Source organism: Salvelinus namaycush, chromosome 30, assembly GCF_016432855.1.
Source record: "Salvelinus namaycush isolate Seneca chromosome 30, SaNama_1.0, whole genome shotgun sequence".
Classification (NCBI taxonomy): Eukaryota; Metazoa; Chordata; class Actinopteri; order Salmoniformes; family Salmonidae; genus Salvelinus; species Salvelinus namaycush.
Genome location: NC_052336.1, coordinates 21,279,911 through 21,307,367, shown reverse-complemented (window position 1 = coordinate 21,307,367; position 27,457 = coordinate 21,279,911). Strand labels below are relative to the sequence as shown.

Genomic DNA, 27,457 nt, shown 5'->3' with positions numbered 1-27,457 from the left:
GCCTCATCGAAATTACAACAAGCGGTTCTGTAAAAAATTTAATTTAATCAGAAGTAGCTACCAGATTTCTGGATTGGGCTGCGCTCAGATTATCCTGCCTTGGCAAATCGCGCTGTTAAGACACTGATGCCTTTTGCAACCACGTACCTATGTGAGAGTGGATTCTCGGCCCTCACTAGCATGAAAACGAAATACAGGCACAGACTGTGTGGGAAATGATTTAAAACTGAGCCTCTCTCCAATACAACCCAACATTGCAGAGTTATGTGCATCCGTTCAAGAACACCCTTCTCATTAACCTGTGGTAAGTTATTCACCATTTTCGATGAACAGATAGTTGTATATGTAAGATAGCTAAATAAAAAGCAAAATTATTGATTATTTGTGCCCTGGTCCTATAAGAGCTCGTTGTCACTTCCCACGAGCCGGGTTTTGACCAAAACTCACACTCATTCTTATGTTTAATGTATCATATAGTGTGTGTGTGTGTGAGGCAGGGTTACAATGATGGCAAAAAAACATTGAGAGTGCGCTGACTCTGGTCCACGTCATCGATGCTCGGGGAGAAGTTGTTGGTATATAACTGCCTTGCTTTCAGGGCAGAACAGTAGAGTTTATACCTTACTGGCTCAGAGATTTGAACCAGAGACCTTTTGTTTACTGACCCAATGCTCTTAACCGCTAGGCTACCTGTGTAAACGCTGTTGACTTTCAATGTAAAACGCGGTTGAAATGGTTTAAAATGCTGATTTTTTGGGGGGATGGTCTACATCTTAAATGCCGATTTCTAAAAGCTAATGCGACAGTGGGGCTACATGACATAGCCCTTGTGTGAACCCATATACGTTTCTGTAATAGTTTCTGTTGTTCATTCTTTATTCTCAATACTTACCCTCCTCTCCTCCGTAATTCCTGACTGGTCAAGCAGTTGTTTGATCTATGTGTGTGTTTGAGATACAGAGAAAACGAGAGGGGAAGAGAGAAATGTAGTGCATCTCGATTCAGCAGGCCTGTGCAATCCCCGGGCCGGATTAATAATGCATCCCAAAGACTGTGTGCTGCGGATGGGGGAGGAGAGTTTGGAGGCAGGGTGAGGAAGGGAAGGGAGGGGTGATGTAATGTGTAACCGTACCCAGGCTGCTTTATGAAGAGGCTCTCTGCATTAGCACTGTGGCCTGGCCTGCTGGCTTAATCATCAATAATTCACATGCTCCTTTTAGTGCATCTCCCCTCCACTGGTCACACCTCAGTGCTGCTTCCTGCCGCTGCCCAGTCAACATGCTGTGACCAGTCAGGCCTCTCTCCTGTCTCCGCCTCTCCTCCATCTTCTGCCCCCTCCACACCTCCTACCAGCTGGTTTTGATGCCAGATGATTAGGCTCATATTAAAATTGAGGACGGACATGACCTGAGGGGACCAGCGAATTAAGATTCAAACGGCCACACCACAGTCCAATCAAGTCCTTAGTAAGTGCCTACCTTGCACTAGGGCTTAGGAGTGTAACGGTTCACCAAACCCACCTTTTCGGTACGTATTTGGATTTTGGGATTAAGGTTCAGTTTTGGTACAGAGGGAAAGTTAAATGCCAACAGTTACTGTAGTTAATTTTGGTTTATTAAAGAAAATGCAAAGTGTTGGTATTCCTGATTTTGTGAAAACACATCATTACTCATCAAAACCACTAAAATGAAGTGATATATGCTTGTGAATATGGTTCAGACATTGTATAGGCCTGTGCTATAATGTTTTTCTTACATAGAGAAAAAGATGCTGCAGACTCTCAAAGGGGTCTGCAGCACGGTACTTATCCTCTCCGACTCCGGGCTAAAAGTGATTAGCTGTCACTGTTAAAGGAAAAATCCTCCCAAAACCACCAATTCCCATAATTTACACTGTTACATTTCTGGTGAACAAATGTTTAATTTTATCGTTACTTTAAGGTTGGTAGCAATTCAATCATTGTGGAAATCTGTTGCAGCTCAAGTCGACTACAAAACCCACAATGCAGTGCTCGCTGGAAGACGCATTTCAGTTGAATGCATTCAGTTGTACAACTGACTAGGTATCTCCTTTCCCTTTCTCTATGGGCTGGCTAGCTAGGTATACTGCACTACAAAGGTATGTGGACACCCCCTCAAATGAGTGGATTCAGCTATTTCAGCCACACCCATTGCTGACAGGTGTATAAAATCGAGCACACAGCCATGCACTCTCCATAGACAAACATTGGCAGTAGAATGGCCCTTACTGAAGAGCTCTGTGACTTTCAAAGTGGCACTGTCATAGGATGCCTGCTTTCCAACAAGTCATTTTGTAAAAATATCTGTCCTGCTTGAACTGCCCCGGTCAATTGTAAGTGCCGTTATTGGGACGTGGAGATGTCTAGGAGCAACAATGGCTAGGCGCAAAGTGGTACGCGGAGTGCGTAAAAATCGCATGTCCTCGGTTGCAACACTCACTACCAAGTTCCAAACTGCCTTTGGAAGAAAAGTCAGCACGACAACTGTTCGTCGGGAGCTTCATGAAATAGATTTCCATGGCCGAGCAGCCCCACACAAGCCATAGATCACAATGCGCAATGCCAAGCGTCGGCTGGAGTGGTGTAAAGCTCGCCGCTTTTGGACTCTGGACCCGTGGAAACTCGTTCTCTGGAGGAGTAATGGTCTGTGGCTGTTTATCAGGTTTCGGGCTAGGCCCTTAGTTCCAGTGAAGGGATATCTTAATGCTACGGCATACAATGACATTCTAGACTATTCTGTGCTTCCAACTTTGGCAACAGTTTGGCTAAGACCCTTTCCTGTTTCAGCATGACAATGCCCCCGTTCACAAAGCGAGGTCATGTAATGGTTTGTCGAGATCGGTGTGGAAGAACTTGACTGGCCTGCACAGAGCCCTGACCTCAACCCCATCAAACACCTTTGAGATGAATTGGAACTCCGACTGCGTGCCAGGCCTACTGTCCCAACATCAGTACCCAACCTCACTAATGCTCTTATAGCTGAATGGAGCAAGTTCCCACAGAAATGTTCCAACATCTAGTTGGAAGCCTTCCCAGAAGAGTGGAGGCTGTTATAGCAGCAAAGGGGGACCAACTCCATATTAATGCCCATGATTTTGGAATGAGATGTTCGACGAGCAGGTGTCCACATACATTTGGTCATTAAGTGTAGCTAGCTGGCAAACTTAGCTACACACTATAATACCAAAGTCAATGTCAGCATGTGAAGTAAGTAGCTCGTTGGCTGTAAAATCCCTCAAACAAGCTGCACTATCAATGTAGGAGTGTACAATCTCACTATGTTCAACCTGCAGGTCATAGTGCCACGCAGAGTGGATGCCACGGCATCATGCAATGCACCCTGGACTGAAGAGGCAGACAAATGGGAGAAATGTGGTGGACTCTAAATGACAAATTTCTCGAGTTAGGAATATAGCAAAAATTTGATCAATGGCTTATTCGAGAGAAGACGACCTCCTGCGTTATGACGTTGGCCAGTGTTGAAATCTGACATGTATGATAGACGTTTTCGCGATCTAAAAGTCGTATTCCTTTTAACTTCCATTGTAGTGAGCGGCTTTATTGCGTTGCTATGTCATACTGGCCAATTTCCTGCCTGCTTGAACGACAAAAGCTCAGACACACATGAAATGATCCCGGGAACCGTTAGAACATCGCTCAGAGATGCACAAAAAAATATAACATTCAAAATGGGTGAATCTTTCCTTTTTAAGTAGCTCTCTGTAGGTCCATCCCTCTGTGGTTAGCTCAACACGGGTGCATTGGCCAATTCATTGACAACTGTGGCTTTAGCTTGCTTATATAGAGCAGGTACTACCGGTTTGCTGAAATGGGTGCGAGAGGTGTTCGTAATGTGGCTCGAGCACTTTCACGAGGTGCTGAATGAAACCCCTTATTCTCAACCGCCGAGAATGGGCGCGTGTTTACGGCTATAAACCCCCTATTGCTCGTGTAATTTCTTTGGCCCGGTCAGAATCAGCTGCAAAGGGCTGCTTGAATGCAGAGCGGAGAGAAAATAGTTTCTTTGTGTTTTCGTCTCACTCCGCCGGTAGGAATACTGGGGTAATTGCGGCATAAATGTGTCAACGTGTTTGAGGTGTTGACAGCTACATAGGCTTTTCTCGTTGAGCAGTGGCAATATTCTGTTAATGTTTTATCGCCCTTATCTGGGAAGCCAAACTGGAGATTTTAAATGATGGCGAATCCTCCTGGTTTATTGACCCCACTACTCGCCATCGTACAGAAGTAGTTCCTGGCTGCACCTCACAAAAAGACTGTTTGAAACACGGCAATGAAGATTTAAATTTTGATTACAACGTGTGATAGGCTCTGGTTGTTTTAGCCTGAAATGTTAAACCCCGTATTAGGGCTAAACGCTACACTACCACTGTCATTTAATAAAGTCTTCCACCGCTGCCTGTTGCAACAGAGGTTATCTAGGTGAAAGGGGGCAGAGGAGAGGGTTTCAGAGGAGACCATGTCAGAGGTTGTTTGTTTAAAAGAGGGCTGCGATTGAAAGCAGACATCCTGGGTCTCAGGCCTGGGCCTCCATGTGCTTGTCCTCAATTCTCACCATTCTGACTGCGATGAGGAGACGAGCTGTCTCGTCTCCAATTTACCACCCAATAGGTGCTGAAGAAGATGATTGTGGTGTTGGTGGGTTGGAACCAGCAGGTACACGTTTGAAGCTGTCAGTGACAGAGACCTAGCATTTGACTGGGCCTGATCCAGACACTCCTACTTTGATGTTGCATTGAAATACACACTTATTCATGTTGCTCTCCTGTTTCTTGGGTGGTCAAAGCCAGTTGTCTTTGGTTTTACAGGGATTAAGCTAGGCTCCGTCCTACTTGTGCACTGTTGTGTTAGTTCTACAGCAGTGTGTGTGTGTGTGCGTGCGTGCATCTACGAAGTGAGTTGGTTTTGGTGCTGGCTGTGCTCTCAGGCTGAGGCTGTGTGATCCCTCAGGTTTCTGGCAGTGATCAGACCCACCAGCTTTAGTGGTGACGCAGCAGAAACCAGACACACAGAGGAGAGGAAGGCTGAATCTCCTCAGAACAGTCTCCTCCCCTCCCCTCCCTTCTTAATGCAGTAAGACAAGCTGGAGAATCCTGACCCAGAACAACACTGTTAACTGGCCGGGCTCCACTCTGCACAATGCTAAGCCTAGCCAGAGTACTAGGCAATAACAACCAATGATGTATATAAATCCTGGATGACTGACATGGGTGCGCTGTATTGAAGCCACCGCACAGCCATCTTGGTGGTACTCCACCATTGTAAAAAAAGATTTTAGAAGCTGTAGAAATGCATTTATTAATGTCTACATTCGTTTTTGACATTCGTTTTTGTTTATTATATTAGACACCTTAATGCATACTTTTAAAATTAGATATTTTTGGAGTACTAATGTTACTGTCCCACTACTACGACACAAACAAATACTTAAATACATGTAATTTTGTCTTTGAAACATTTAATTGAAATACTGTAGAATTCCATTGGAGGACTGCTACTACTGGGGAGTACCAATATGGCCGACCGGTGGCTTCAAAGCATCTCTATGGACAATACCTAGCATCAGCAATCCAGGGTTTATACACATCATTGATAACAACCCATGTGTTTGGTTTGTATCTGTTAAATGCTCTGTTTGTAGACCCATCAATATTCGAGTGTGTATCACTGCAGCTCCTGCTGGGTTTGTTAGGCCTCCCCTCCTGGCTGATCAATGCCCTGTTTCTGTTGCTTCCTCCTCCACCTCTTCTCTTTTTTTTAATTAGCTCTATCGGGAAATGCTGAACAATTAAGCCTCTGCTTGGGCTATATGGGGATGAGCTCACTAACTAGCCTGTTTGCCTTTTGCTGAGCAATTCCTCCCTCACCATATGGTGTTTTTCTTTGAGCTAACCCGCTACCACTCTTAAAGGGATACTTTGGGATTTTGGCAATGAGGCCCTTTATCTACTTCCCAAGAGTCCGATGAACTTGTGGATACCGTTTTTATGTCCCTGAGAGCACTTTGAAGGAAGTTGCCAACTAGCGCTAGCGCAATTGCTAACTAGCGTTAGCGCAATGACTGGAAGTCTATTGGTATCTTTTAGCATGCTAGTAGATAGCAATGACTTTAATTCTATGTGTATCTGCTAGCATGCTAGTCGATACCCTTAGACTTCCTGTCATTGCGCTAATGCTAGTTAGCATTGGTACACACAACTACCTCTAATTTCCTTCATACTGGACACAAAGACATAAGTGGTATCCATGACTTAATCTGACTCTGGGGAAGTAGATAGTGCCTTATTGCCAAAATCCCAAAGTATCCCTTGGTTTTAGTTTTTTTCCCCAGCATAACACAAACCCACACTTTATTCTTGTTTTGTTTCTTTGTATCAAGATATTTTCCTACATGACACCTTAGAAAAGCTATTCATTCTCAACACACTGCTGCATAGAATGCTGTTGGCTACTTAAATATCAGACAGAACCTCTCTCCCGCTGTTGTGATTGGATGAGAGCTGTATAATTGATTTCCGTAAAGCAGGCCCACCATAGCAGGAAGATAATTCCACCATTAGCTAGCTGTGTGCAGGATGCTAGTTGTGTTGAATGCTGGCCCTAGTCTGGGATTTTGTCCAATCTTGTCTCTCTCCCTCTCCCTAAACAGGCTGACCCAGCTCGGCCTCATGCTGTGTGTGAAAACAGCTACATTGTATTGGAAAGGCTGGGGGGATGGGGAGGTGATTAGGAAACCAGATCCAGGGCTGGGCTTCAAAGGGAACTGAATACTTCTGCAGAGCCTATTGATTAAACATGGAATGCTGTTGCCCTCATGTGCACCAGAGGCAATTCAATAGGCTTATACTAGGAAAGGTTCTATATATATATGTGCCTATAGATCCAAGGCAGTGAGCAGATGAATCTACTCTTTTCCCCAGTTAATGGTGCTATGCTTTCCTTAAAAGTATGAGTGGATTATTGTGAATGCAGCCAGGGAAGCCAATTGGGAATCTTTTCCTATGTGTGGTCTCTGAGAGGAGTGAGTGCAGACCTGTTTCCTACCAGGACCCTGCCTGAAGTGTTTTTGTGTGTCTGTGCGTGTTTACGTGCATCTGTGAATCGTTGTGGGGAATGTGTTTGGCTCCTGTGTCTGTCCATCTTTCGAATAGATCAAGTGCTGTGTCTGAGAGTGGGAAAGGACTAGAGGTTTGGGCAGGGGTGCAGTCAGGAAGGTCCAGTAATAATGGCTGTATCAAAGATGACTTCCTCCCCCTCGTTGTTCCGTCTCCAACTAACTTCCCTGTCCTCATTTTCGATTATTTGAAAATTATACTTTTTTCAGAGTATATCTGTTTTTCAAACAAGCATTGCAGAGCTGGCTACAATTTCAATTTCATCCCCCTGAAAAGATGGAACAAATATTACAACAAATATTATGGCTGAACTCAAATGTGCTGGTTGATAAAATACCTGTATTTATGGGAAAGATGTTTTGAAAAGGGTATTTTGTTCTTAAATTATATTGTAAATTGGAATGGTAGAGTTATGTCCTTCATGGAGTTATCAGAATTGTACGGGAAGGTCTGCTCAATCCAAGAGTACAACCAATTGATTACAGCATTGCCCCAAAAATGGAGGAGGCAGGTGGCAGCGGGAGGAGGTAGGGAACTGGTCTGTCTGCCCAATATAAAGGATCAAAACTGGCAGAGGAATAAAAATAGCATAAATAGGAAAGTATACCAGTTTCATTTGAGGACCAGGATGTTGACAACTGTGCCATACAGATTGCAAAATAGTTTGGAAGAGATGTTTGATGTACCCATTCCATGATACAGGGTATATGAGTTAATAAATAAAACGACGCAAGATTCAAGACTTTGTGCTTTTCAGCTAAAATTATTATATCGAATTCTTGCCACCAACAAAACGTTTAATATTTGGGGCATATTTTATTTGACCTTTATTTAATGAGGCAAGTCAGTTAAGGCATAAAATCATCGAAGCTCTGCAGATTTTGTTGTGAGGATACAGAATCAATAGACCATTTTATTTTGGTATTGCCCTCAGGTAGCCTGTTTCTGGTCTCAGGTTCAGGAATGGCTGAAAATGCATAACATTGATCTAAAATTGACCCTAGATATAGTATTGTTGGGAGATCTGGAGAGACCTGGTCAGTCAATTACTAGTATACTAATACTCTTAGTAAAAGTATTTATCTTCAACTAGCAATCTGTGGATTAGATTAGATAGATTGAAATTGTACGTTAAGCATCACAGCAAAGTTGAAAGATATAGGTTACGTAGAAACCCGAAGTGGGTGGCCAGCAGAGATAGGTGGGATGGGCTGAGGGAAGCTGAGGGTTGGGATGTGGAATTGGAGACAAGTGGGAGTGGAGTTGCTGTGCGAGAGATAGAATGATGGTCAAAAAGTAAAAAAATTAATAAAGTCAAAATAAAACATAATACAAAGTAAGTTTGAATGACACTGAGTGGCAGTGTTTTTATAGCTAATGCCGGTTTTTACCTGAGGCTGATGCCGTTTGTGAATTTTTTGCATTGTTGTTTGCGGTTTTCTTCTGTCTTTTCCTTTTTTCTCTTTAGTTCATTTTCTTGGTTTTTGGTGCATTGGGGGGATTCTTGGGAATGGGGAATGGAATTAATAGTATTTGTTATTTCTTCTTGGGGGGGTCTCGGATGGTTGAGGGACAGCTATTTGGGAACTGTGGGGGGATCTTGGAGGGTTCGGGTTCACGTTTTTTGGCCTGGTGGGAGATCTGTCAACGTGCCCTAGAGCAGAGCATTGACCCTGGATGCTTCTGTGTGTCGCTCTGAATGGGAGTCTGTTGGATGACTGGTGTGATGTAGTTGTTGAGCGGCTTCACTGCAAATAGATTGTATGTTTCGGTTATACAATAAAATAAATGAAAAGTTCCCTGTCTGCTGCTCCTCAAGCTGTTCTGTTGGAGAAAGAACACAGAGAATCACTCCATTCTCTCTCCCAAATGTCATCTCAATACTCTACTCTGCAATGTTATTGCAGTTCTATTGCTCTCTCCATCTCTCCTTCTCTTCATTCATAGCCCCTTCTCCCCTCTTTCCTCTGTTTTTCTTCTCCTCCCTTTCCCTATTAAAGTGCATGCAGAATGGAGCCAAGTAAATACTTTTATATGCGGAAGCACAACCCTCTTCCACACACTGCCTATGTAGGTCACCATGACTCATCTTTCTACGTTTCACATGCCCACAGATTTTTGCACGCCATAGATTCTCACATTCAGAAGGCAAGAAAGAGCGAGAATGAATGTGGTTTGGATTGGGTTAGGGCACCATTATTTAATTTGAATACATTTTTCTCTGCCTTTTATTTTGACCAAGTATCTGTGATTTGTGAGCTGTTTGTCGTGATTGATTTGTTTTGTCATTTTGGAATTATGCTGCATGATGTCGTCATGCAGCTTGTTGTTTTGTGTGAAATTTGCCAGGCCAGTCCCCATGGGAAGTTCTATGCTGTTTGTCTCAGAGTTTCATGTTCACCTGGCCTTTCAATGTACTAGAACTAAAATCAAGGAATGCAAAGCAGAGGGAACATGTCATGTTTAAACACAACCCTTCTCCTCAACACAGCCCTCACAGCCTTCACTCTGACCTAATTGTTGAAATCCACTAGCAACCAACCAGAAAGCATAGGCTACATATCCTATTTTAGAAATGTAGAGATCTTCTCCACTGGGTGTTGTATGGTTGATGGCTTAAAATCACATGGGAGCAGAAAAGCTTGTTACTTAGTTTGTGCTGCTCTAATGTACTGTAACTTACTGCCAATTTTGTCGGCTAGATCTCCAAGAATCCGAGTGTGAAACGATGGTCATTGGCTGTGTGTTTACTTATGCGCTCTAGTAAAGTGAGTGACTGGCTGATGTATTATAGGACAGTTTCTCTGTGTGTTTGTCTCCCCAGCTGGGATTTGGGCTGTGTAGACCAGGGCAGGGGCTGTATGGCACGGTACAGTGAGTTTTGGGTTTGCTCTGATCTAAGCTGACTGCGTCTGTGACAGACCTGGAGCTGAGACTCTGGCCTACCCGAGAGAGCTCTGGCCCACTCTCTGCCTCTGCTCGCACCTTATCAGGTCGAAACTAACAGACTTAATGTGCTTTGAAATTGATTTCATTTTTCCCTAATTTGTTTAGCAGGCTGGGGTGCAGAATTTAGGCCTATGTGAAGTGGAAAAATAGGGTGCAGACATATCTTGCACTTACTTTCCTTGAGTGTCTCATTCATTAGAAACACTAAGAGTTGGTCCTATTTTACCGTGGGTTGTGTTTTGGCAGAGGAGAGGCAGAGGTTTGTTATTGAAGGGAGCACAGCGCTGCTGTTTCATTCTGGAGGGAGAGCCCTGCCTACTGCAGGTAGTATTTCTTACAATGCCTCCAGCTAACGCACATGTAACTCCCGGGGGTTGCGTTAACTTAGAATTCTGTGTTTTTCTCGCAGAAATAAAAGGAAACATATGAACTATATTTTGCTGCGTTTTTTAAACGCAGATCTGTAATGCTCCTTATTGTCATTTCTGCTCGGCTTCAGGCACATTTCGCTCCGAATCGTGACGTAAAAGGACTCATTTAGTGCGCTTCAGTTGTACTTAACGCTGATAAATATTTACTATTGTCTTGATCAATCCGATTCCTGCATTCACGAACGGGCATTCGATCAGCAGACAACGCTTTGACTGAAGTACTTTTCTCCGGTGTAGTTTTTCTCCTGATCAATCTATTGAAGCGAAATGAACACGGTTGACTTTCAATATAAAATGCAGGTGAAATGGTTTTAAATGCAGATGGTCTGCATTTTGATAACGCGTATTCCTAAAAGCTAATGCCACCCCCGGACTCCAGGAAACAACCATCTTTCATTCTCCTTGTCTAATGGGAAACAACTTTCTTCTAATGGGTATCACATCCTTCTCTGATACATTTTGTTTCTTACTGCCTAGCTGGAACAGTTAACACCTGAACCCAACGGTTTAATGTCAAGAAATGTACATCATAGGATAAGAGGCCCCCCAAAGGTATGTTCTTGTTTGTAGCCAGGCGTAAAGGTTACTACAAGCTTCACTCTGTTGATCTACGTGCGTGTACGTGGGCGGAATGGGATACTTGGAGTAGCGGACACTTTGGAGTCGCCATCCCTTGCTAGTAGTATTAGCTAGTTGGCAGCCTAGCAAATCAAATGGTATTGGTCACATATACACATGTTTAGCAGATGTTATTGCGGGTGTCCAACAGTGCAGTAATATCTAACAATTCACAACAATACACACATCTAAAAGTAAGGAATTAATAAATATATATATCTACAGTAGAATAGAGTACAGTACATACATATGAGATGAATAAAGCAAAATATGTAAACATTGAAGTGACTAGTGTTCCATTATTAAAGTGGGTAGTGATTTCAAGTCTAAGTATATAGGGCAGCAGCATCTAAGGTGCAGGATTATGTAACCGGGTGGAAGCCGCCTAGTGATGACTATTTAACAGTCTGATGGCCTTGAGATAGAAGCTGTTTTTCAGTCTCTCGGTCCCAGCTTTGATGCACCTGTACTGACCTCGCCTACTGGATGATATGGGGGTGAACAGGCAGTGGCTCGGGTGGTTGTTGTCCTTGATGATCTGTTTGGCATTCCTGTGATTTCGGGTGCTGTAGATGTCCTGGAGGGCAGGTAGTTTGCCCCCGGTGATGCATTGGGCAGATCAGACAACCCTGTGGAGAGCCCTGCGGTTGCGGGCAGTGCGTTTGCCAGGCCAGGCGGTGATACAGCCAGACAGGATGCTCTTGATTGTGCATCTGTAAAAGTTTGTGAAGGTTTTAGGTGACAAGACAAATTTCTTGAAGAGGCGAATTTGCGCCGCCTTCACCACACTGTCTGTGTAATCAGTTATTACAGGCTAAGTTATTACTTCTAAACAAAATACGGTTGGGGGTGGATTCCTGTTGTTTGGTTTACTGTTTGAACAGTTGCTGAGATTATATTTGGTAATCAATGCCAAAAGGACTACTTTTATGAATAGTCTATGTAGCCTGTAGATCAGATCAAGGAACCAAACAACAACACTGCCCCCATGGCTGTGGAAGGATGATACAGCGCGTTTTCAATTTTCAGGTAGTAAAAAAACAGTATGTCGAATGCCAGAGCATATTACAAGGAGCTGCCCCTTTTGTGTGGAACAACGACATTGAGTGTTGCAATCTAGCATCTGTGTAGAGCTTGTAGTAATCTTTCGTGTTTTGGCTGTAAACCCAAGTTAATAGCCATGGCATTCCAAGGCTCTACATTTATCTAGCCCAGTCCTAACTGCCCATCCCAGGTTTATACCACGAGTTAAGCCCCAAAAAATACGCCACCACCTGAAAATTGCTTTGTTCTAAATGGTTCTGACTGCTATTTGGTTTAGCACTGGCACTACCCACCAAGCTGTCCATGGTGGATGTGCTCTGCTCTTAAAGTTGCCATCTTAGTGACAAAATGACAGTTTAAAAATGGGACCATTATGCCAAATTGAGATTGAGCCTCCATGCAACTTTCCCCAATCTATTTTAACCCGTTGGCTGCTGAGGCCAAGCAGATGAGATTTAAATCTGCTTTAAACCCCTCTTCATATTTGTCTGGGACTGTTTATAAAGGCAGCCCTGTTTTAAGTAACACAAAGGGTGGAAAGAAGGTGTGTAATTGCTTTGTTTTTATTTGTTTACATTTCTGTTTTCCTGGAAGGCGTCACTGTGAACGAGTGATTGGTTCCAGTGTGGGAAGGCAGTTCTCCTGTTCTCCACACATGGCCCCCAGTATCTGCATATGAATGTGGCCTTCTGCTCAGAGACTGAGTGGAGCCCTAGCCTTCTCCCTTTGCCCCCCCCCCCCCCCCCCCCACTCACAGCACAGGGTCCCCCGCTCCCCACATGCTGTTATGCAATCGTGTGTGTGTGTTACGACACTGAAGAGGGAAGGCCTGGAAAGATGTGTGTCAGGGGAACACTGAACAGGAGTCTTGTGGTGGGGGATGGAAGGCTGGCTGGATGCAGACACCTGTCACAGGTGTTTAGAAATGACGCAAAGGCCTTGAAGAACAGCTAGATGCCCTGGCCTACTTTTCGGAGCCGTTAGCGTGCGCACGTGTCCTTTTGTGTTCCCCTTTCTATGTCTTCTTTTATGGCAGTGTGAGCGTGCCTCTTGATGTAAGGAGCATACTGAGGATTTTGATGAGTCACTCAACCGCGCAACGACTAAGGGAAAGATGGGAGGACAAAATATACAACACTGCAACCCCCCCTCCCTCCCCTCTCTAAAAACATCCCGTCGTTACATCCTTAGTTGGGCTGAAATGTATTAGACTACCTTTCACAGTGTTGGCCAAGACCATTTAGGAGCAACGCTGTACTGGAACATAAGAGAGAGATGCAGAGGGCGAAGGGAGAGCATCAGGAAACCACTAGGGAGGTGGGAGGTTGGGGAAAATGGGAGCTTTGTGGAGGGAACATGAGGCCGGGTATGCAGTCTGCACATTCTCATGCGTGTATCATCTTTCCCTTCTCCCCAGTCTCAATGCACCCCTTGTCCTGTGAGCGCCCAGGCTGTCGTGGATCCCGTGCCCCTGCTGTTCAACTGGTAAGACCAGGGGCCGCCGTCCTCGGCTCTCTTCTCCACCCAGCCCAAACAAAAACCAATTACCTCCACACTAGCTAACGCATCCAATCTGTTGCCCACATATTACATTTACATTTAAGTCATTTAGCAGACGCTCTTATCCAGAGCGACTTACAAGTACATACATTCATACTTTTTTTTGTACTGGCCCCCCGTGGGAATCGAACCCACAACCCTGGCGTTGCAAGCGCCATGCTCTACCAACTGAGCCACACGGGGTCCATCGCAGCCCAGGCCAGCCTACCTGATGTTCCCTCCCTTCCTTCCCACGTCCCCCTCTCTCTCCCTGGCCTGGCTTATCTGATAGAGCTGTATTATATACTCTCTCTATACTCAACATGTCTGCCGGCCCAGTCACATGCTGCAGGCTGCCTGACCAGACCAGTGGAGGCCTAATCTCTGTGCTATCAAGAGGTGTCTATCACGAGCAGTGGTGTATCATTACAGCCTTACCAGGCCTTGTCTCTGGCTGGGTAATTAGGACTCTGGGCCGGTGTGGTGCAACTCTTCGTACGCCAAAACCCTCAACGACACGTTTCTCATTTCTCACTCCACTCTGTCATTCCCTCCCTCTCTTCGCTGATTGGCTGATTACCTTCCTGCTCGTGGAGAGAACATGTTTGCAGCTTGTCAAATTTTTCCATGAGAGTGAGTGGGGCGTTAGCAGTGGGCCATCAACAGGAAATTCCAGACTGAAAGAGGGAAGGAGAGAGGGAGAGTGCAGTGCACGGAGGCCTGCCTGTCTCTTGCCTCTCTTTCTGCTGTGTAAAGCTTTCAGACATACTTTAGGGGCTGGATGTTTCTGAGACACGGGTACATAATGAGAGAGAGCTGATCTCTCTCTCTCTTCCCCTTCAGCTAACTGGGTTAGGCAGGGACTATGTGAGGCTCAGGCTGCTCAGTGCCTGTGTTGCGGTAGAGCTGCCGAGTGTTAGGGGAAAGCTTTAATTGTCTAAATTGCATACATCTGGTTGGAGTTGGTGTCTGGAAGTGTCTTGCAGCTTTGATTACAGACAGAGTGGTGATGCCCTGTGAAAAAGGGAAGAACTATCCCCCTCAGGCCTGCACCTCTGTCCATTACTGCAGTTTCCATTCAGAGGAGTGCAGAGCTGAAACACACACACAAACACACACACACACACACACACACACACACACACACACACACACACACACACACACACACACACACACACACACACACACACACACACACACACACACACACACACAGAGAGAGATTTACTCTCACTCAATCACACAGACACAATTACACAGACACAATTACACAGGGAAATTGTGTTGTGACTCTGGTGTTTTCATGTCTTTTCCCTCCATTGATGTGATAAGTCAGGCTGGTCTTTTGACTCAATTTATATTTGAGGTCATGGGGTTAAAAGTTTGGCCAACACAGGCCATAGCAGGGTGTGTAAAAGTGCAAGCTACAGAATCCATGCGAATGAGGAAGTGTGTGCTTTTAGCACTGGAAAAGCTGACAACGTCATGTGGACTCTCAACTCATTTACATGTTTAATTACTCTCCCCTTTTTATAGTTCCCCCCCCACCCCCGTCCTTGACTTTTCCTAAATAAGTCTATATAACAACACACTGTCGTTGTTAGAATCTTAATGTCGCCAACAGTAATTTTTGTTATACGCAGTTTTAAGAGGACATATCACCCCTCATTCACCACCAGTTATTCACAGCCAGCCAGCCTGCGCAGATGGCCCATCAAAACTATACCTAAACTATATTGAAACAAATTTCACACATATTAAAAGTTAGCCTAACGACAAATTGACAATAGTCTGACCGTGACGATACTATGAATTATCAAATTGTATGAAGAGATAGGCACAGCTTGAAATGTTGACATCCAAAAGACACGTCATTGGCTGGAAAGGGGGGTCCCTCAAGGCCTTTCTGGTAAGTACTGTCACCTGGTTTCTGCTGGACAGGTCGTTCATTTGAATTATTGACTTGGAAAAGAGGAGAGAGGAATAAGTTGAAGAGATCCACAATGCACTGGTTTGAGCCAAATTGTCGGTCAACCCCCCCCCCCCCCCCCCCCCCCCTCCCCCTCCCCCTCCCCGTTTACCCTCCTCATCAACCCCCTCTCTGAGTCTGAGGGGTCACGGCCTTCCTACTCCCCCAATGAGGCTCCAGAACAGAGTGGCCTTTGTGACAGAGAAGCCTGTCCATACATTGAGCTGAAACCCAATAGGGGCCAAACACTGCTGCTCCCTGCCTGGGCTAAATCAGACCAGGGCTCAATAGCCAGGGCTCTTTGTCCTTTCTGGGGCCAGGAGCAGGCGCAAGGCTCAAATACAGACACTATGGGAAGGGGGAACACCAGCCACAGCTATACAAGTGTTTTCCCACCACAGCCAACCAAGGAACAGATTGAAGGAAAGCACATTTCTTGGCCCGGAGTGCAAGAGAGCAATTTCTTTGGTGTATGGTTGTCAAAGGAAAACATTGGTCTGGATTTGTGAAGTCATTGTTGACACTAAGCCCTCGTGTGTTGTGTGTGTGTGTGTGTGTGTGTGTGTGTGTGTGTGTGTGTGTGGACAGACTGCCATGTTCAGCTGACCGTCTCCGCCGGGGAAGTCTTGTGACTCAGATCTTTTCTTTTACACAGAGGACTCCGCTCATAGCTGGAGTGAGTGTGTCCCAAAGACCCTGATATCCTGCTGAAGCCGCCCACACAGCCCTGGTTCACTGGCTTCAGCACTCTGGAGCCATTTCAGCCCAGCCAGCCACCCCCATAGGGAACCATACAGCATACCATACAGCAGAGCTGTGTCCTGTTGGCATTGCACTGACAAAACAGTAAACAGTGAACAGAAGAACGTTACACCTTCTTACTGAATGCAAATAGCTCCTGTGAGAAATGATGTGATATCACCGTGTCAGCCTTCCCCTCGTTCTACCTCTGTAATACTCGGGCCAGACAGTCTCTTACTGGGTACAGATGTATGGTATTCCACATAGTACATTTTGCAGGAATAATGGAGGAGGCCTGGGTTAAAGTGGTGAACGGGTTGGCTTTATGTTAACACTTGCATTAAAGGCATTAAAGGCCTGTATTAAAATCAGTGAGGAAGTCTGCTCGGAGCCTCTTAAAAGCACTCAGACCCAATACTGGCTGCTGGGAGCGAGGCTCACTAAAGTGATTTTATTGCAGTCATTACTTTTCCCAATTTACTGATATTTACTCCAGGAGCGTTGTGCCAGCCGGCCTCGAGGCCTGCTCTGCTCTGCAGTCATTGTGGGGGAGGGAGCACCAGGGCAAATGGTGCTAGTCTGGTTCAGTGCTGCCCCAGGGAATGACACGGCCATGCTGCTCTCCAAGATGTCCACGGTTCTGTACAAGCTCAGAATGTGAGTGTGTTGCCATTGTGTCTCCACTACCTAGCGCAGGCTAAAACTCTGTCCACAGGTGTCCTTCTCTCGGCACATATCAAAGCTGCAGGCTAAAGTTAAATATAGACTTGGTTTCCTCCATCGTAATCGCTCGTCTTTCAACCCCAGCTGCCAAACTAACCTTGATTCAGATGACCATCCTACCCATGCTCGATTACGGAGATGTCATTTATAGATCGTCAGGTAAGGGTGCTCTCTCGGGTGGCTAGATGTTCTTTACCATTCGGCCATCACATTTGCCACCAATGCTCCTTATAGGACACATCACTGCACTCTATACTCCTCTGTAAACTGGTCATCTCTGTATAACCGTTGCAAGACGTACTGGTTGATGCTTATTTATAAAACCCTCTTAGGCTTCACTCCCCCCTATCTCAGATATCTACTGCAGTCCTCATCCTCCACGTGCAACACCCGTTCTGCCAGTCACATTCTGTTAAAGGTTCCCAAAGCACACACATCCCTGGGTTGCTCGTCTTTTCAGTTCGCTGGACAGTTTTATCTAAATCTCTTCATTCAAAGACTCAATCATGGACACTCTTACTGACAGTTGTGGCTGCTTTGTGTGATGTATTGTTGTCTCTACCTTCTTGCCCTTTGTGCAGTTGACTGTGCTCAATAATGTTTGTACCATGTTGTGCTGCTACCATGTTGTTGTGCTGCTACCATGTTGTTGTGCTGCTACCATGTTGTTGTGCTGCTACCATGTTGTTGTGCTGCTACCATGTTGTTGTGTTGCTACCATGTTGTGTTATGTGTTGCTGCCTTGCTATGTTGTTGTCTTAGGTCTCTCTTTACGTAGTGTAGTCTCTTGTTGTGATGTGTGTTTTGTCCTATATTTATATTGTATTTATTTTTAATCCCAGGCCCCTGTCCCCGCAGGAGGCCTTTTGGTAGCCAGTCATTGTAAATAGGAATTTGTTCTTAACTAACTTGCCTAGTTAAATAAAGGTTAAATAAAAATGTTTAAAAATATATATAACTCTGTCGTGTGCTGTGGAGCTGTCTCCAAGCTTAGCTGTTTTCCTGAGGAGGAAGAGGTCATCTTGACTGGAAGGTAGTGGGGCTTCCTTTACTTCCCCCACCTCCTCCCAATTCCATCTGCTCCCTTGAACAAGGCCTGTGTGTGTATGCCGCTCCAGCGCTGCTAATGGAGAGGGCTTCCCAGAATGCACTGTAGCGTGAGGCTATGTGCTCTGAATTCAGAGTGGCTGCTCCTCACATCGTCTAGTAGTCAGCTATGAGGAGGGGGAAGGAAGACTGTTTTTATTCCATCTCATGTTGTGAGCTTATAGCTAGTAGGCTTATTTCTCCACCTCTCTCTCTTTCTCTCTACTCTCTCCTTTTTCTCTCTCTTTCTCTCTACTCTCTCCTTTTTCTCTCTCTTTCTCTCTCCTCTCTCTCACCCGCCTCTCCTCTCTTGCTCTTTCTCGCTCTCCGTCTCCTCTCTCTCCTCTCTCCTTTTTCTCGATTTTTCTCTCTCTCGCTCTCTCCTTTTTCTCTCTCCTCTCTCTTGCTCTCCCTCTCCTCTCCATCTCCTCCCTTGCGCTCTCTCTCTCTCTCTCTGCTTGTGCATCTACATTTATTATTCAAACGGGATACATCCTCTGTCTCGTAATCAAAAAAAAAAAATGTATCTTCTCCCCTGACACGTGTGGAGTTTTACTGCCCAGTGACACACACAACATGGGCAGCCAGTCACAGCTCAGTGACACTTTAGCCTCACCGAGGAGGGAATAATATCCCTTTCATACCAAGACATTTTCCCACCAACTTTACCATACCGCCAACGCATTTTATTTGTCTGAAAGGTATTTCCGGTATCACAGACGAACCGACGTAGTAATCATATTCTTGTCTGAGGAATTTGCGTTCACGAGCTTGCTGTCACTCAGGTTACCATGACAATTGGGCCGGCCAACCACTGCCCCCGCACATTGGCTAACCGGGCTATCTGCATTGTGTCCCACCCACCACCCGCCAACACCTCTTTTACGCTACTGCTACTCTCTGTTCATCATATATGCATAGTCACTTTAACCATATCTACATGTACATACTACCTCAATGAGCCTGACTAACCGGTGTCTGTATGTAGCCTCGCTACTTTTATAGTCTGTCTTTTTACTGTTGTTTTTATTTCTTTACCTACCTATTGTTCACCTAATACCTTTTTTGCACTGGTTAGAGTCTGTAAGTAAGCATTTCACTGTAAGGTCTACACCTGTTGTATTCGGCGCACGTGACAAATAAACTTTGATTTGATGATCACAACAACAGGGTCAAAGTTTAATGTCTCTTGCTTCCTCCTGGCAAAAGCAATGGTGATATGAAAGGCGAATGGTGACAAGAATGTGGTAAACATTTGGCTATTTCAAAGGGGACCATATAAACATTGCCCAATTCTTTTCTCATGCAATGTACCACAAATCCTATGTGAATTGGGTATAACAGACCTGCATTAGCATCCACTGCAGGCAGCAGAGAGAAACACTCCATACTAATCCATTCACATCCCCTCTGACTAGCCATGCAGGTAGCCTAGTCATTGGAAACTGCCATATTTGTTGACCAGTGTCATTGATTCAGTGGAAGGGTTCTTGGATGGCACTAGTCCAAACCACTAATTGGCGCAGGTCTACTTTGTCTAATGAGAGTATTGATTGTTCCATTGTGTGGCTCAGGGCTGGCCGGCTGTGGACACAGTGTGTCTGTCTGAGGGAGGGGACTGCCCTGGATATGTGGGGCTCAGGGCTGGCCAATGGTGATTTAATTTAGTAGCAATGAGAATACATGTATGGGAGGACAACATTGCAGAGAGGATAGAAAGGGGAAACCAGGGAGCGACTGAACGACCGAGCTGGAGGTGGAATGTATTCAGAAGGAAAGAGCATATTTAGTGGAGCCCGCCTGCTCCAGGTCATCTGTGGCTGTAATTGCTGGTGTGCTTGGTTGGAGAACATGTTCCAAAGTTATACAGAGATCCCCAGGGGGGCGTTGGCGCTGGGAAATAACTTCTGAGCTCATTAGAATGTGACGTTCACCTTGACCCAAGCGTTCAGTGTTTTCCAGCTCATTGGTTCCCTTCGTCCAGCCATACACACACACACACGGTGGATCCCTGGCTGTACCCTTTTTAGCCAGCCACCTCTCAGTGGGCAGTTGGGGGTGCATAGCAGCACCCCAGGCCCCGCCCCAGCTCTCAAACTGCCGTGCTGTGCTGTTAGAGGCCTTTCATCTTGCTCATTGATATATAATTCATCTGGGATCTGAGGGAGCGGCTCCTCTCATGCCACTGCTACTGCTGAACCAGGACAAATTAGAATTCTGTTTGGTCCCCGGAATGCTCCCAATCAACTTCCCATAGAGCAAGAGAGGACGTGTGTGTCAGGCCAGGATTCCTGTGAATCTGCTCCCCAGCCAGATAGGCTCCATGTGGAATGAGGTGGTATAATGGCAGTGTTTTCTCTGCTGTTCTGCCTGCCTGGTGCGCTGAGGGTTTTTTCCACTGTGAGGGATCGGGTTTCCACTCCTCATGGTTGTTTATGCTGTTGTCTCAGGCAGCCCTGCCAACTGTCTGTCCCCTGTCAGCCTGCCTGTGGTCTGGGCTCTGGGGCCTCGGCCTGTCTTGGCACCCCAGCCTACTCTTAGGAGCCCCAGAAACACACATACACACACTCTCCCAGTTAGATCTAGGCTACTGACCCACGAGGAGCTAATCTAGCAGTGGCAGACATTTACAACACTAGTATGGCTGAGAGGCCTGAGAAACCTCTCCAGCCATGGTCTCTCTGGTAAACCTGCCAGCCCCACGCTTCCCATCCCATCAGTAATCTACTGAGTGTCTTTCACACATGACTGCGTAGTCCCGTTACGTCGGGGAAAGGTTTTGACAGCTTTTTCATCCTAGCACGACAAGATGGGTGCAGGCAGAGCTTGATGGCGTATTGTTTTGATGATGTTTTCATATTCATGTTAGTAAAGGTCACATCCCATCTCCCTGTGTTCCTCCCCCGTGCTTTGTTCATTATCCAGCTCCGCTCCACGGTTATTTTTACCTCCTCCCATAATCCTTAATTAATGGAGCCCTAGTCACAGCGCCTCACATTTATCTCTCTTACGAGCATGCACACACACACACACACACACACACACACACTAATTCACACACACTGATTATACACACATACACATTGAGTGGTAGGCAGTGATGTTCCTGCTGAGTGTTATCTGTGAGAAACCATGCTAGCTATGTCTTCTCTCCTTTCATTTGATTTATCTGTAGCACAGTAAATGGGGAAACACCTGAGCAGGCATGGCTCTACACCGGGGCTAGGGGGGGCTATAGCACCGTCACTAATCTGCCTAGCCCTAGTTAAGCCCCCTCAAGCATTTTAGCAGTCGGCCTACAAGTATTTTTGCAATAGAAATATAATCGCTATAACATGCTGACACACCGCTCGCGAACTGCAAAATAAATGTACACATACATGTTATTCAATCATTGCACCCGCACTGCTCGCGTGCGCCAACAAGCGTCTGCGTTGCAAAGTGCTAAAATAGAAGTCAGTTCTATTTGTGACGCTGAACGCTGAATGCAAGTCCTGTCTCTCCCATCTCCTCATTGGTTTATAGAAGCAGATACCCATTTGCCATCTCCTCATTGGTTATACCCACCTGGGTGATTGAAAGACGAACTGAGTTCGTCGGTTGTCATGGTAATACTATGAAAGTTTAGATGCCAATCGCCATATAAAGTCCAAAGAAGAAAAGGCCTGGAAGGAGGGGAGATGACTAGAAACGATTCGGTTGACCGTTTTATGTGTGGATTAATCGTCGGAGTAGAGGACCTTGTGCATTTCAGGTAAAATAACAACTCAATGTTTATATCCCAGGACAAATTAGCTAGCAACAGCAAGCTAGCTAGTTAAATTGCCATAAATGTTTAATGCTTTTCGACCTGTCCCCAAATGAATATAATCGGTTCAGAGTTTGTTTTGATATTTCAACCTGTGTCGTGATCGTGTTTGGTGTGGGGGGACAAAATCAATTTGCGCACGATGGCACACGCGCGTGTTTGGGTACGGGTAAGATTGTTTTACACCATGTGTGCACAGTTGACAGGCATAGGATGAATGCACTTCTCGTTGTGGCTGCACTGTGGATATTGGTCCTTTCATTTCTGACGTTGTGATAGACGTTTAATCCGTAACATTATAACCAATAATGCAAGATGCATATATATCGTCGGCCTACAAGTTGTTTATTTGCAATAGAAATGTAATCACTAAGATTGTGATGATAGCCAGTTCGTTTTCCAAGTGTTTGCAGGCTAAATGTATTGTACTTCTCGTTGTGGCTGCACTTTGGATATTATGTCATTTCTGACGTTGTGATAGCCATTTCATCCGAAACGTTATTACAAATGCACAGTTGTCTGATTATGCATATGGATGGAATAAATGCACTTCTTGTCACATTTTGGATTTTTTTTTGTGTTATTGCTGAAAGACATATCTATTTTGTTGAATATCATTGTGTCACGCCTGCTCCCGCTTTGGCCAAATTCAATTAAAAACTACATGTATATCGAATGTGCTGTGTGCCAAATCTGTTTCTATTGGAGAAAAAAACAAGAACTCCCTTAACTCAAGTCATGAAAAGCAGCTATTTTCTTAGCCCCCCCCCCCACGTATTGGTCAAGCCCCCCCTTAGCACCGGGAGAGAGAGGATCCTGGTGTCATGTTGATAGTACCCTGGTGTCTTTAATGCTAGCATTTTGATTAGAGATTGTAATATAGTTGATGGGCCTCATTTCCAGTGTGAGGTAGTAAGGGCATGTTTGATGGGGGTCGTTCTGCCGTTCCCCCGCCTTTCTTTGGCTGCAGTCTCACCCTGACAAGATTTGGCTTGGCAGGAGCTGCAGCCCTCACCTCTACCAGTGCCGCATGGCTGGCCACAGCACTCTGACTCCAATTGTTATCAGTCTGCGCGTCACGGCTATTCTCACTGATTCCTAGAAGGACCACGCCGACGCCACAGTTATTGTGTGCGCCAGGGCCACGTGATCAGCCAACCAACGGCAAGCGTATAAACATAACAGCGAGAGGGAGAACAACACACCTCTCCCTCCACAGATGTGGGCGTATGGGTGTGTCACGCACTAACAGGTTGATTATGTTGCATAGCTTTGTGAATGTGGTGGTGTTTTTGTGTTGCCTACGTGAGATCAGGTGATTTGTTTAAGGGGTTTAAGATGCTGTCGCCGTTCACAGCGCATTGTAAAGGGCAGTGCTTCAGCTGAGCGATTTATAAACAGAACAGAGCTTGGTTTCTGAGTGCTCTACGCTTTGCCACCAGGCCTAGACCTGCAATGGTGTGCTGCTCTTTGCCCTCCGTAGGCACATGTTTGGCTACACACACACACACACACACACACACACACACACACACACACACACACACACACACACACACGTGTAAGCCTACATTATTTACGTATGTGTGTATGTTCTCCTCCCCCACTGAGGCACGGCAGGCCTTCAGGCCTTCCTCCTCTCAGGGCTGTGGGTCCAGGCTCAGGCCTCAGCTCATTAGTTGTAGAGTGGGGGGGTGGGGTTGTTGAGTGAGGTGCATGTGTAGGGGGTTGAGTGAGGTGCGGAGGCGTATTACTGTGTGAGACTATATGCGCGTGAGGGAGCTTGTGAGAGGCTGTTCGGGGCTAATCCTGTCGTGGCCCTCCTGTTTGGAGGTTGAGCTCTGAGGAACAACTGCAGTTACCCCAGCTGCCTTCTACATTCAGAGGAAGTAGAGAGAGATGGCTCAGTCTTGGCCAGTCTTGTTTGTCATCATTGGGATCCACTGAGATTAATTTCTAGATCTTTGAGAAGCAGATTCGTGTGTTAATGCACTTCTGATTGGGTGGGATGATGGCCCCTAGTGAGTTACAGTAATGACACTTAACAGGTCCCATGGACGTAAGTAAATACTACAGCAGTGCCATTGTTGCAGTGAGCTAGGCTTTGTTTTTCTGAGATCCTAGTCTAGCATGTCTTTATCTAGCTCGCTGCCATGGCAATAGCACCGGCCTCCTAGCCGCTGATAGGCCCAATGTAAATGCACTTCTGATTAGATGGACTCCCTGTTATACGCTCCATTGATCTGTATGAATATGCATTATGAAATGCCCTTTTTTTTAATATGGCCAATGCGTGTGCAGTACTAGGTGGAAATCCAATAACCATTCAGAGCAACCTGCTAGTGATGCCAGAGCCACGGTAGAGAAAAGCAGATGTACTATCCATTATGGAGATGGCCTGCTGAGCTGCAGGTTTGAAGCTAGCTGGGTGCTTTGTGTGCATGGTTTTAAGTGTGTGTGTGGTGTGTACATGCGGGCATAATACGTAGGCAGAGTAGCCGACTGGCCTATTTTCTGATTTTTGTGGGGGATTCGTCCTGCACGTGCCCCCTGAATTCATGATTAAAGCTCCAGCCTAGCCTCGATGTTTTATGTTAGTGTACGTTAGAGGGTGAAATCTACCAGGATTATGTAGAGACAGTGTGACTTTTAGAGTAACGTGTGTTGCCCTCCCTCGCCTTACTGTAGTTGTTCCTTAAATCCGTCTGTCTCCGCCCAATCCCTGCTCTACTACCCTAGTTCCCCTCCTTCGGATCAGGGGCCTCCCCTCATCACTGGTAGAGCCCTTAATTAGCTGAAGTGCCTCTAAATCCATTCACTTTATTTAAAAGGAGTCAATCAAGGTAAATAAGGGTGTGCAATTGCCACCAATCCCAATACCCTGTATGTTGGAAATGTCACCATCCTGTTATCGTGTGCAGTATAGGTGGTTAACAGTACCACGCCCATCCTGCTCCTAGATACAAGCTACTCAATAATAATCAGCCATCGATCTCTTCATTGAATCAAAATAAACTAGGTAGTTACTTGGCTAGCATTGGTTGCTAGGGAGAAGGACACGGTCTCCTTCTTGTTGCGCTCCATTGATGTGAGGCTAGTTAGGACTGGGCAGCATGACGACAGTGACACCTCGAGCATCTCTGGAGCCCGGAGACAAAATGTGCCCGGACGTGACTGCGTGGATGTCTGTGTATCCATGGTGTTTACTGTGGAATATCCCCATCTCTCTAAGACTAGGGTGGAGAGACTGCACAGGGAAAATAGTCTTACACTTTTAGAAGGTGAAGGGCAGAAATGGATCCTCATCGCTGGCTAGGCTTAGAATGCAGAGGCATACATTACCATTATTACGCCAACTCTCCATCCCTCCCCCCTCTCACACGCTCTCTCATTCCGCCAGCTCGTTCGGTACATGTGTCCTGTCCCCGCGTTGCCAGGCAACAAGCCCAGTGTGTATTATTATTGTGGCAATGTCAGGCGCTCTGCCTTTCTCTCATTTCTGTTTGACCAGGAGATGGTAGGATCAGATGCTGAGCTTTGGATAGGAGAGGAGAAGAGAAAGGAGGATGAGGAGAGGAAGGATGCGTGGAGAGGGAGGAGCACTAAGATGAGTGAGTCAGCGACGAAGAGATGGATTCCAATATGAGGGTAGAAATATACAGGTTTTTTCCCAGCCTCTCTAGCTTTCCCTGGTGCATGGCAGAATATATGGCACAACCTCACTTCGCCTACGTCACTGGCAGAGAAAGACGAGATGATTTACCAGAGAGACCAGCAGCATCACTGAGCTGTGTTGGTCGGAGTGCTCTCTCCACAGTAGAGAGAGAGGGAGAGGTGTAGGGGAAAGCTATCATGCTCAGAATATCAGATGAAGTTATTGGATTCCAGCCCCCTGCTCTCAGACCAGAGATTGCTGGGTAGACAGGTAGCGCTGACCAGTCTGGATGGAGGTCCTGTCCTGTCTGTCTGGCCTATGATCTCTCAGGTGAGAGAGATGAGACGTAGCCCCCTCCATCCCATCTCCTCCCCCCAGGCCACTCCGTTCATCACAACCTTAATGCATCTCTACTCGGCTTGTTTGTCTTGCCCCCTCCCTACAAAGGCCTCTAATGAAATGAATTTGTGCGGGTCAGGGGCTGCACCGCCAATCTGGGTTCTGGTTGCCTGGATACTGGAGTGGGCCAGGCTGGCTCTATTTGCACACTAAACAGGGCTAGCTGCTGCGCCCCTCTCTTATATGAAATGTAAATAGACTGCACAGCCGCCAGGATGGTACACACAGCAGGAAGGGCCTCACTGCTCCTGCTCTCCACTCATTAGGTAGCTCTCAATAACTCCTGTGATCTAGCAAACCATGATTATGACAACGATGAATGACGGACAGTGTAGGCTGGTGATTGATCATACACTATAACCATAACAGACATTGCAGCACTAGAAATTGAATGCCAGGGACTGTGCAGTTGCTTTCGTGTCTAGTCGAGGTATGGAGAGAATAATATGGCAAATCTCCCTAAATACACCCACCACGCAGAATGACTACGTGCAGCTGCAGGGTCTGTGGCGGTATAGCTTTCTACATTTTTAAAATGAGAGCAGCTGCTGTAGTGGAAAAAGCAGTGGTGTGGACCTGATGACAGGCCTGAGTTTTAGGAGTGGTGGGAGGGGAGGGGGTGGGGGTCTACCGATCTGCTTTTCATCTTCGCTGTAGCAGCAGGGGCCTTCAGAATACCCTCATCGGCGCTGTGCGTGCGTGTGCGTGTGGAAGAACGACTTCCCGCAGTGAGCTGAAGCGTTGGCCTCTGTCTGACCGCAGAGGGAGTGGCTCGATAGAGGGAGACATGAAGAGAAGCGGAGGGAGAGAGAGAGTGATATGACGCAGAGGGGATGTGTCTTAGTCCTGGCTGTAGCCTCTCCACCTCCTCTCCACCACCTCAGGCTGAAACAGAGATCGCTTATTTCTACCACCTTTCCCATTTCTCTGCCTGTAATTGTTTTGTTTTTTTGCACGTCCAATTCTTACACTCTGTCACATGGTATAGCGTGCCAGGAGTGACGTCATCCAAACCGCATCAAAGCACAGCATTTATTTGACTCTATTTCCATCCTGTGCGTGTGTTGTCTTTGTGTTTGCTTGTGCGCCTCACTGAGCTATTATCCAGTCTGGCAGACCCCTCCTCCCTGTCTTCTCCTTGGGGTCTCTGCCCCTATCCCTACAGGGCTTGCCACACTCAGAATGCTGACGTGGTCCTCCCCCAATCACTGGAGGGTTGGTGTTGTGGTACCAGGTACCAGGTATCTCCGCTGGATGTTTTTGGCTCATCAATAGGTCATCACGTCTTGACGTTTCGCTGTGGTCACATGGGTCGTAGTGGGGTACAGATGTTAAAAATA

At 46.1% G+C, this 27,457-nt stretch overlaps 1 protein-coding gene across 3 annotated transcripts in view; it reads left to right on the top strand.

Annotated features, from left to right (window-relative positions):
* LOC120024885 (ankyrin repeat domain-containing protein 11-like) overlaps window positions 1-27,457 on the top strand; it is a 132,920-nt gene that overhangs the window by 63,579 nt on the left and 41,884 nt on the right. For 2 of the 3 annotated variants that reach the window (XM_038969231.1, XM_038969229.1), the window contains exon 3: window positions 13,612-13,679. The exons of the other annotated variant lie outside the window; for it this stretch is intronic. The gene's annotated coding sequence lies outside the window, so the exon portion shown is untranslated. The remainder of the gene's footprint in view (window positions 1-13,611; window positions 13,680-27,457) is intronic. 3 annotated transcript variants of the gene reach the window in all.